Raw genomic sequence first — 12,559 nt, forward strand, 5'->3', positions numbered from 1 at the left:
AGCAGGGGATGCCAAATCCCTGGGACTGCTCAAGGCCAGGTTTTACAGGCATTTTTGATTCTCTGTATGTCACAGCAGGGTTCTGGGGAGATGATGTCAGACAATAGCACAACATCCCAGGAAGCTCATTTTTGCCTGTTTCTGCGGTTGTAACATTTTGAACACAGCACTTCAAACTTTTATTATGCACTGTCATGAAAAATGAGTAATAGGAAGTGTGTAATTAAAAAGAGGACCTCTTTCAAACACAAATAGAGCTGCTCGGCTGTCTTATAAACACTTTACTAACGGCAACAGTAGAAAGTGGGATGGCTAAAGGAAGATAAGCCCAGAGGGCAGTATCTAAGAAGCTTTTTAACCAGAAATACTGAGCAGTTTCTAAACAGCTTTTTATTGAATTTTCAGGAAAAAGGACGAGACTCACATTAAGATATCTTACTTTTTTGAAACTATTTCACTTTGATAAAACAGATTTCCATTTGCCAAAGCAGTAACTACAATGTAGGTACTCCATCTGCCACATACAACCTAGTTGTTACCACTCCCTGTGACCCAGTAAATAACACACGTACCTAAAAGGAAGGATATGTGAGTTGCAAATCTTACTTCAGCAGCTGTGAGTAGCTTTTATAATCTATGGAACACCTCTGACAAGATGAGTGCAGCCCTCCTGGGATATGCAATAGCATTGTGTTGGAGCTTCTAGGAGGGGAAGAGTGAGAGAAATGCTTTCAAATGCTGGAGGGTTTTGAAGGTAGGTTGGTTTTTTTAATTAGACTCAGCCACTGGAACATTACAAAGTCTCACATCCACTTCACTGTTATGAATTGATGGCCTCATTCCTTAGGTTTTGTCACATATGACCCATTCTGTTCAGTGACAAAAGAATAAAAGATGGTGTGGGGGGTTTTTTCTGATGGATATAAACCGGTGACTCTTCTGTATCCTTTTAGCTCTAAACCCGCAAATTGCTTGATTTATGCAGTTCTGCCATTGGCATTGTCAAGACAACACACAGCTGAGAGTTCCTAGAGAAGCCTCTGCTGGAGCACGGTTTCTCACCCGCTAATCCCACAGAGCAGACCCCACATCAAGAAGAAGCTTTAACAGTCAGGAACCTTCTTTTCATTCTTTGTATTACACAACTGGGTTCCAAGTGCTTATTTACTGACACAAAATCATGGAAAAAGTGTTAATTTCCTAGAGAAAATTGTCTTTTGCCTCTTTCTGACTATCTCACCTTTTCTTTCATTCCTCCTATTCCGTCCCTACACCCCTCCTCCCCCACTAATTTTTGCAGGTTTATGGGGGGTGGGATACATTTTAGACTGTGAGCAAGTGTGAGAGCTGCACGGAGCACAAGGCTTAGGAAAGAGTCCGTTTGCCATCTTCTCCCAGGGAGCAAATAGCTAACTGATGTCCTCCAGCCCATGAGGCATCCTCCCTTTCCAGCTACCAAAGCTCAGATCGAGGTGACAGACACAACTTGCATTCCCTCTAAGTACCTGACCTGCCTGAATAAAAGGCAAGAGTGTGAAAATGAAAGTTGTGTTGCGCCGAACCTGAAATGCAGACAGGTTTTTCATCAGTGCACTTCCAAAGAAAGGAGTTGCAATGCATGGCTTAGATGAGCTAGAAAGGCACAATGCAGGTACCCAGCAGCTTGGAAAACTGTAATAAGGGACAGGAAAGAGATCAGTCTGTGTTTTATAACCATCTCTCTGTATTATTAAAGATATCCATTTTATCTAGCAATGGCCAAGACATTTTTCTTATCCTTTCAAAATATTGAGTGAATTCACAAATGCTTTCAATAACCCATTTGTATTCATTTTCTTTTTTTAAAATAAACTTGTCTAGGAAAAATAATGAATACCACATTCATTACAATAGAAGCTTTTGGAAGACATAGTCTGCCTGATACATTTCTTTACACCCAAAGAGTATGATAAGATAAATTCCATTTTCAAGTTTCTGAATTGTATTACAGTCCCATTAATTTCAATAGCTAAGCCACAGCAAGAAGCACTTCCTGTAAATCCTTGTAGTTGTTTTGATGTACAATAGAGAAACTTACTTTAAAGTTTACTTACTTTTAAAGGAGATTAAAATGTGATTTGTGCATTTTTAGGAGTGCCTCATTATGTTCTGCAGTTTTGTTTTTTTTCATAATGTATCAGAACCCTTGAGTCTGTGACAAAAAATAGCAAACAACTAGTGTTTGCAGACAACTTTGATTTCAATCTAAGGCCACCTAATTTTGGCCACCTGTTTTAGAGCTGTGGGAAAAATAAAGTCCTTTCTATGTTGCATAAAATGCACTAAATATATTCACTATCAACATGAAATAAGAAATTAGGAGGAAAATGTTGAGAAGCAGCAAAAAGAAAGCACTCAAAAAGTCTCATATTTGCAACTTTATAGAGTAGCCCACTGAGATTATGAATTCTCCTCAGATGCAAAATGGGCATGAGGTACACTACTACACAACTGAACTAGGAACAGTGTGAAGCCTGTGGCTGTCGGTGACCTTGAGGAGATTAACATCATACATCCCATCTGTACACCTACTGGAGGCAGGGGAATGCATAAGGGAGCTCTGGTGCCTCCAGTTAGTAGTAGTGACTGGGTATAAGCTTCTGCACCTTCTGTTGCAACAGCTTGACTTACAGACCCACTTGACAAAGGGGGAGTTCCCAGTTCTTCTCCACTGGAGAGAATTACTATAAAGAATAACTTTGCAGAGTTTTTCTTAACTTGCAACATATTCAATGAAAACTATGGTTGACATTTAAAAGTTGGCTTTCTATTCCCCAAAGCAACGGAGAAAAATAATGGCAAGTCTGCTTTGGCGGTCTAAAACAAAATAAGGGTTTTCATTACTTTTTTTGCACATCATTCCTATTTTCTGTTTCTTCCTCAAAGGTTCAGAAAACCAGATTTCTGGCATTAACATGAAACTAACCTGATAGTCCTAAAGATATTTAGAGTGCAATTGTCTCCATGCATTGTGCAGTATTTTCTTGGCTGCATTCAGCTGTCAGGTACGGAAGCAGAACTAAAACAATTGTTATCATATCTGGGAAATACAACTATTTCAAATCCAAGAGCATCCCTAATTATCTGATATTTCTGTGGTCTTGCCATCCTGATCTTTTGAAGGGACTGCAAATAGAGCAAATCCTTCCAACTAGTGCAAACACACACAGAAAGCATCTGTGGGACACAGCACAGCCTCATGACAGGAGAACCTTATCATACCTGAGGTCAAGGGCACATTTCTCTTCACCCTGATTTTATTTTGCTGGCATTTCCTGTGAGCAGCAAACCTCATTAAAAAAAAAAAATCTAAACATGACAAAATAAAGAGTTTACAGTTGTGTTTAAGCCACAAAGTGGAAAAAATTCCAGCTACAGCTGAGAGGTGATTGAGATAATTTTCTTTGGCTGGCTTGCCCTATTTTCTGTACCTTAAGAAGTTTATTCTGTAGAAGTTAGTTCAGCCTGACTGGAACTGGGTTTGTGAGAGGAGTCAAGGAATATGATCAGTATCATAGAGTAAACAGAAAAATGAGTTTTGACTATACCTATACACCTCAAACACCTTCTGTGAAACACAATACATTTTAAGTATCTTTTCATATGCTCTTGAGATTACAGTAGAAGTGCATAATTATCTATAACTCAAAGTATAGAGTAGCATCACACAATACTTATGTTGGAAGGGACCTCTAGAGCCACTGCTCAGGGCTTCAAACTGAGAGCAATTTGCACAGGGCCTTGCCCACTTGAGATTTGAATACTTCCACGGAGGCACATACCACTTGCTCTCAACAGAGCAATCTGTTTTCCTGTTCAAACAGTAAAAAGAAAATGCATATGTGAAAGGAACTAACTTTTTTCATGTGTTTGTACAGTATCTAGCACAGGTACACTTCTAGTGTATGGATGATATTTCACTACAAGTAATCAAGACACAATAGAAATGCTATTCAAAATGCATTCAAATGCATTGATTATTTATATACTATTGCATTGTCTCATCTTTACCACAGAGAAACTCAAGATTTAACTGGAAGCAATGATAAATTCTGCCCTGTGTGCCTATGAGCTCTCTCTGTTGTGGTGTTATTCCCACCACCTGTTCCCAGAGTTCATTCGCACAGCACTGAAAAATCTCTCTCTTTTCCATTCTAGCCATTAAGAAATAAAGACTATATTTTAAGACAGTAACTTTCAAAGTAACCTCTTCTGGGAAGGTCAAACACCATTTTGCTGAATTCATATTTGTTAAAATCCAAAAAGTGAACACAATCAGGATTATCACACTACCAAAAACTACTCATTCCTGGAAAATTCCATTAATAGAGTGGCTCAGCTCTGAAAAGACTTACATCCCAAACATATCTCTGGAGCACAAGGCCTCATTTTAACAGCTACCTAATGTTTTACTGGGGGATGCTGAGCACCTCCAGCTGATGGTGAGCCATGGAAAATGAATATACTCTCTGTATCACCATAAGTCTCCGAAACAGAATTCTACTTGAAACAGTCCAAGATCCTTTGTTTCTAAAAGAAGTGTACTTGTGTGTTTTCTGCAAGCCAGGTCTCTTAATGGTTTATTACACTCCTAATTTCCCATTTAAATTAATGGAATAGTAGCAACATTTACTTTAATGGCTCCCATATTATGCAGTATCATTTCTTGCGTAAGTTGCTTCCCACAGCTAATCTGCTGCAGCACGAAATTATACCAAAAAACTATTTATTTTAATGGTATTTAATGAAAGATATTTCGTTTTGCTCTGTACTTCTTGGGAAACCTGCCAGTCTACTATCTAGCAAAGGGTCTGCCTTTACTGATACGCATCTTATATGGCAAAAGAAGATAGTGGTTTTATAGAATTTGTGGAATTTTGCTGCCCTGTGTTTTGGTTGGTTGGTTTGTTTTTGTTAGTGTTCCTGCTGCCACAAGTGATGTTCAGAAAGATGCTAGTATAAAGGAATATGTTGTTCATAAGTCCCTCATTTGTGCTAAAGGGCCAAGAATAGAGGAAATGCTGAAAATGCATATTCCAAAACAACAAAGATCTTCCAATCTCAGGACAAACAGCTACAGCCACTAGTCAATAGTGGTTGCTTTACTATAATAACTGGAACTTAACTGATCATCACCCTGAAAGATGTGGAGCAAACTCAGTGATCACAGATAAAACATGAGACCACCAAAGAGCAGCCATTTCTGGATTGGTTTCCTTAATCAGAGTAGAAATTACATCAGCAATCACATGGAAAAATAACTAGAAAACACTGAAAAGAACTAAATTTATATGGTAAGTTCCCCAAGACTTTGAATGTCATCTTGAAATGCACATTTAAATTATTGCACATTTAAATTATTTTTATATCTGCAGGCTCAAGTCAAATGAAGGCCCATTTCTTTCAGGTTTTTACTGATTCAAGAAATCAGTATTCTGCTTGTAAATTCATAATCCATACATAATCTAGAGTCATTTGGTTTCAGGCTATTTGCCGTGAAAGTGCTTTTTTATGTTACTGGTCTGCTCCCCCTTGAGCTGGAGTCAGTAAACAGATGGCCAAGGACTTCAGGAGAAAATGAACCAGAGCCAAGAAACATACTCAATGAGGCTCATTCCATCTCTGATTTATTGATCTGGTACATTGGAAGATGCAGGGACCCTACTGTGACCACTGAAGTGAATGTGAATTGTAACATCAAAATCTCCCTCTATTCAAAGTGCATATTTTTTATGCAGCTAAATTAGCTACAAACATATACACAGCACAGGCTGCCTTTCTTCTGAATCTGACCTTCATAGGGCATTCTTTATTAAATAGCTATTGTGCATGTAGAAATGTACAGCATACCCTAACATGAATGGACAACATACCATAACATAACCTATTCAAGGTTAGTGTTTGCAGAGTTAGAAGATTATTCAGTTGGTTCTAATTTTCTCCTACATTCAGCCTTTAGTTCCCAGCCATTCTAGATATGTAACAATTTATTAAAAAAAAACAACAACAAAACACAAACACAAAAAAAAACCACCACCACCACTCAACAACAACAACAACAAAACCCACTTTTTACCTTTTTGTCATAGTAGTGTTCAATGAACCCTAGGCAGACACTAAAACAGATCTGAAAAATATTGAGCTTATAAGTGATTATCTCAGAGACTTGCAAATACACAAGGCAGGATCCTTACTGCCCTGTGGAGCTCAGCTGCAGAAGGAGGGAACAGGTAAAGTACTTCATTCTCACAGCAGCCTGTCTTATTTATACACTAAAGTTTTGCTGTGGAGTTTTAAGGCATACCTTTGAGGCATCCACATGTTCCTAGGGATTTAAGGAAACTGGATGCAGTAATAAATTTTCTGCTCCTTTAACTCCTTCCAAGTCAACAGAATTAAACCAGCAGAAGTTGCTGCCTACAGTTTTTGAGGTTAGCGAGATCCCAGTGTGCTGGTCTCTTACATGACACAGAGCACAGAATACCTCGCCTGCAGAAGAAATTTAATTTTGTGCTGAACAAGCTACATCCTGAGAATTCCTGTGCATTTCGGAAGGACATGTACTCCTGATTACAATTCCCAGGCAGTTTTGAATTTGCCATTTTCCTACGTGAATTATTCTCCTGATTTATTAATCAGTGTGATTATTAACATGTTTCATTTTACTGCCAATCTTAATTTTAAGAGATTTAATAACTGCAGACTCAGCATCTCAGAAATGGGGTTGGAAGGGACCAGTAATGATTCAAAGTAACAAGCAGTTATAGCATAGGCTTACATACACAGACTTTGTAGTTGGAGAATGTAACAACTTATACTTACAGAAGGGAAATTGTAGCATTCACCTGTTTATTATGTAGAGTTCTTATGAGGGCTCTGCGGAAAGTGAATTTACCTCATTAGGAAAAAGGAAGCCTGTGGTGGTTTAACAAAACCTGGTTTGTAGGGCAGGGGAAAAAAAAAAAAAGAAAAGCTGCTCGAAACTTCTGTGTCCATCACAGAGCCAATTGCTGAAGGCTCTGACGATGGGCAGGTTACTAGCCCAATTAGACAAGTTGGTAATGCCTCTGTGATGGCATATTTAAGAAAGGAAAAAGTATGAGAAGCTCTCCTTCTTCTCCCGAGGGTGGGTTAGGCGGCCGCCGGGACCCGTCCTGGCAAGGGCCATGGAGCCCATCCCGCCAGGGAGCCGCGTGGCCTGAACCCTCCCAAGGCCAGGGCTGCATGGCCAGGCCCCTCCTGAGGCCAGAGCCACCCGTGCGGTGCTGGCAGGGAGCACACAGCCATCAGTGAGAGATATGGCAAGCAATTCCCCAAGGCAGAGCCCAGACAAGGTCAGCCTCTCAACTGCTACTTACAGACACCAACTTTCTTCCAAGTCAGAGGAAAGGAAAAGTGAGGACAGGTGAGGAAAACCAAAATGGTGGCACCAAGGTCAGTGAGAAAAAGAAGAGGGAGGAGGTGCTCCAAGCGCTGGAGCTGAGATTCTCCTGCAAGCCGTGGTGAGGACTATAATACAACAGCTTCCCTGTAATTAATGAGGTGCATGGAGGGGTGCAGAGATCCACATGCAGCCTATGAAGAAGAGTACTCATGCTGGAGCATGTGGATGCTGAAAAGCTAGTGAGGAACTTGAACAGAGAGATAACCCTTGCTTTTGGAGACAGAGGAAGAGAGCCTTCGCTTCCAAACTAGAACAAACTAGGACAGCTCATGCTTAAAGGACTAAACCCCAGAACTAAAATGACCCACACTAGGCAGTTGAGGGAGGACTGCTTGACCCGTGGAGGGGGAATTTCACATTGCAGCAGGTTTGGGCGAGCTGTTGCTTGTGAAAGTTAAAACCATGCTACAAAAGTTCACAGAGAGCTATCTTCCATGGGAAGGATCCCATAGCACAGCAGAAGAAACTTTTTTCCTTAAACATACTGAAGAAAGACTTGGAAGAAGTGAAATACTGAGCAAAAACCCCATGTTTTGTTTCCTTGCATGGTTGGTGGAAAGAGGGAGGGACTGGAGAAGAAAGATGTTCTGAAGGTTTGCTTTGGTTCTCACTACCCTTTTTACTTTTAATTCTGTTAATAATAAATCTTCTTTATACTGTTTAAGTTTTGAACCTGTTTTGCCTTAAAGTGGGGGTTTTTTGTAATCCTTATCTCAACTCATGAAGTTTTAATTTCCCCTCCTTTGTTTAGCTATAGCAGAGGAAAATGAGTGAAGTTTTTCGTGGATGCCTGGTGCTTAGCCAGCGTCACACCATGACAAAGCCATAAAAAGTGTGTGATGAAAAAGTGGGTTTGCAGCAAATAATTCATAAAATAATGGCTGCTGTCGTAAAGTGGAGAAATTGCAGGTCTTGACACATGATTGTTGCTTATTATATTAAAATGAACATATTTACTTGATAGAGAAATAATGTGCTATTATCATAAAAGATGGATGTTATTATATCTAACCATAAGTATTATTTCGACACCTCAGTAAAAAGTCTAACATTTTTGTATTTCTCAAATTTTGTGTAAGACATGTTCAATATCCTGGCAGCAACTTCTACAGTTTCCTCCTGCTTCTGTAGAAGTGTCATTTTAAATGGGACTTCTAATTAGGTCAAACGTGTTAAAAAAATCTGGAAAGGCTGAAACCCTGCCTAAATGAGGACAGCTCTTCTTTGATGTGGTAATTAAATTTTAGTAGAACTATAGCAATAATTCAGAAGCCTGAAGAGCAGAGACAGAAAATGTTTGAATGGCCAAATGTTTTACTAACATACTGAGTAGAAAGGAAAGAGAGGAGAGAATTTAGTGGTAGGGAAAAAAAAAGAAAGAAGGTGAAAGACAAGAAATGAAGAGAGAACAAAATACTGCGAAGGAAAAGGAAAGCAATATAAAGGAGGGAGACACAAGGAGAGAAAACAGAGGTGTGAGAAAAGGAAAAAAAAGAGAAGAGATGAGATCTGGATGGCAAAATGGAAAGTAAAATGAGGTGGAAGCATATGACAAGGAAAAAAAATTAAAAATTATGTTTATTTTAAAAAGTGTGTGTGTCAGCCATAGCAGCATCTGGAAGGTGAGGAAATTCAAAGCAACAATAGCAGAGTTGACAATTATCTTTTAGAGCAAGGCTCTCAGTACCTCCTGTAGGAAAACTAATAAAATGTCCAGATAACCATCTGCGTATGCTCACAGCTTGACTGCAGGAACTTTTGCCATCCCTTACAATAATACAGTCTAACAGCATCTGCTTGAGGTAGGCATCATTTCTTGTCATTTCTCCACTGAACAGCCAGTGATATGGGAACACAGTGGATTTTTGCCATTCCCATACCACCATGCAATATGTTTTGTTGTTTCCAAGATCAGAACTCTGATCCAATAACTCCCAGGCTTCCAGCTCATGTTCATACTCTGTAAAAAATAACTTGGAATCATCACAGGACAATAAGAAGATTGCTAGCAGGCAATCTTATCAGCAAAACCATCTAACATAGACAATTTAAAGATTTCTCTCTATGGCACTAGCTACAGCAACCATCTAAGGATAGTGCTGTGTGAAAAATACGTAAAAAATTAGCAGTATCAAAAGCTTAAAAAGATTGCCAGGCAACCATGAACGGGTTTGCATCATTCAGAGATTGGTTCATGCAAAGGCATTTTATTCTGACTCCGTTGATTACAGCCTTTCTCCATCACCCATACACGTTAGGAACTGAAAGTGGGGTTACCACCTGCCTGCTCCATTAGTAGCAAGACAATTCCCACTTTTCATTCTTTGTTTTGCATACTCTGTGCTGTGCCCGAGAGGTGGAAAAGAGAAGATTCAATAGTGAAGCCTAATTGACATTTCTTTATGATTTAAGCTGTAAAAACTCTTGCACAGAAAGGAAAGAAGTACTCAGTATCCCTGGAATGAGGATATTAGAGAATGAAACCTTTTAAACTAGGCTCTGTGTACATCCTTCTTCCATATCATAATTAGTGATTCTGAAAGAGGACTGACATGAGAAAAGTAGAACATCTCTCCGTAACAGAATTACAACATTAGTTGAAATAGCTTCCTGTTATTATTTTTGTTGCCATTTTTGTTACCATTTTTGTGATGCTTTTGGATTTCGCTCAGTCTCATCATGGTAAATGCTTTTGAAAATTGGCCTGCAAGTTCTGATAAACTTGAATTTCATACAGGAGCAACCATGTTGTTGGTATGGTGAGACTTTCGACTTGTGCCTCCAGAAGTAAGAGTACTGGGAAAAGCAACAGTGATCAGCATGGACAAGAAGACAAACCACATCTGGACAGTATCTAGATCTACTCTCTTGGGAGCATAAGATTCACAAGCAATTTGTTCTGAAAGAGCTGGTGAGCAACCATCAAGAACAGAAAAAATATTTCGAGGCCCCCAGGTAAATTTGACATCCAGGGAAAACAGTTATTAAATTTAAGACCTTGGTTCTAATCTGGTATTTTGATGTCTGAGAAGAAACAATAAAATTTATAATGTCTTAGTTTTCTCTTCTTCCACCTTGCCCAGCAGGAGGTAGAAATTAGCCCATTGCACATCCATCACTATATTACTGGAAACCAGGAAAATGTAGCATTGAAAAAACTCCCAAGGCTGAGAGGCTGTCTTATTTTTGCATACAAATGTTACATAACTGAAATTAAAATGATTACATATTGAAGGGAAAAGAAGCTTTCAGAATCACACTAGGGATATGACATCATTTGGACAGTCTCAAGCCTCAAAACACAGTTCCATCAAGACCCTTCACCTGTGCAGGCTGCTTCAAAGCTGCTGATCTCACAGGTTTTGCCTATAAACAGTGAGCTCTGGCCATTTTCAGGGGTTAAGATGAGATGCACTGAGCTGCTGCTGATTTTTTTTTTTTTTAATTTAGAGGGTCGTTGTGCAGAAATTTTTAAAAATTGGCAACGTAAGGCAGGCCAAAGGGGCTGCCAGCAGAAGTATTCCACATATATGCCTCTCTACGTGGACCAGGGAGATAATTTCACTAATATGCACTGAGGTAAGATACAGTTGAAAGGTTTAAAAATTGGGCTTCTGTAGTATATTCATATTGTTCTTACACGGTTTTGCTTCAAATACTTGCAGGTTTTAATATTTTTCAGTACCATATGTGTATATATCTATCTATCTGTATACATATAGATATATCTTTCTTCACTGACTGAAGAATACTTTTTCATCTGTTGTACTTGAAAAGAAATACGCTTCCTAAGAGGAAGGAACAAGAATCACCATGGTAGTAAATTCACTGGAAGAAATTCAGTATACAATTAGTAAATCAATACTAATGATGTTAAAAATGTAGAAGAACATTGTTCACAGTCACATTTTACCTTCTAGTGGAACGATATTTGCTACATCAAAATAAAAGAAAGCAAAGGGAAAATTTACGTAACAAATAACACACGATAATTATTAACTCTTGCATTACTGATTACAAGAAAAAAAGACAGAACCTTAGGGAATACATTAATTTTCACTTTTAGTTCATGCAGAAAACAATCAAATGCACTTGCATATTTTGTAGAAGAAAAGAGCACCCACAAAACACTGATTCAAAAATACTTGTTCCTCAAAGTATTGTATGAACTCATTGAGGATCCCAGTCCTACATCCACCCAAATCAGTGCAATGTTGCAGTGATGGCACTGGGAATAGACTGTCCATATGTGGCATCATGCATTCTACAACACAGATATTGTTCTCAGCCAAGGGACTTTCTAAGTGGTCTTGAAGTGCACAGCCTCCAAAGCAAACCAGACAGTCCTTTAGTCATGGCTTGGACTATCCTGAAGGATCCCACTGTACATCCCTACATACCACACATTAATTTTAATATTTAGGGCATGTTCAAGAGGCTACTGTGAGCACTCCGTTTTTTTAGAAAATATTTTGAGGTAGTCTGAAGTGTATTTACCCAAGTTAACAATTAATGGGATGACAGTGTTCAGAGTCCCACTAATCACTGAAGCTAAACACACTTTGTACACACTTTGTGTACAGGTCTTGGACTTGTTTTCTCAGTCTTGTCCTGGTTCACTGACTACAATGCAAAAGGAACTTTATAGATATCTGGTCTTCAAGTCACTTTTTGATAAGCCTGCTGGGTACTTTTTCAATATATTACTTTGAAAAATCACAGAAAATGATAAGTTATCTTCAAAATGTTGAACTTCAGTTGATCCTCAGGAAATTAAGCCATTACTCTATGGCACATTGCTGCAAAGAGTAATGTACCTCTATCGTTTTCATTTTGTGCTTTGCAGTATTTGTTATTATTTGGTATTTCTTATTCTTCTTAAGCACAGAAGCTTTTTAAAGCTCACAGACTTTAATAGCATTTTCTTATTAGATAAAACCTGTGAATTGTGATAGGAGTTTTATAAGAGCAGCTAAACAAAATGGTTCTAACAAATAGATTCAGGGTTTCCCAGATCATCACATCTAAAACTGGAAAAATGAAGTCTCAAAAACAGTAGAAAGAGAAATATTGTTC

Source organism: Aphelocoma coerulescens, chromosome 1 (genome assembly GCF_041296385.1).
Source record: "Aphelocoma coerulescens isolate FSJ_1873_10779 chromosome 1, UR_Acoe_1.0, whole genome shotgun sequence".
NCBI classification, from domain to species: Eukaryota; Metazoa; Chordata; class Aves; order Passeriformes; family Corvidae; genus Aphelocoma; species Aphelocoma coerulescens.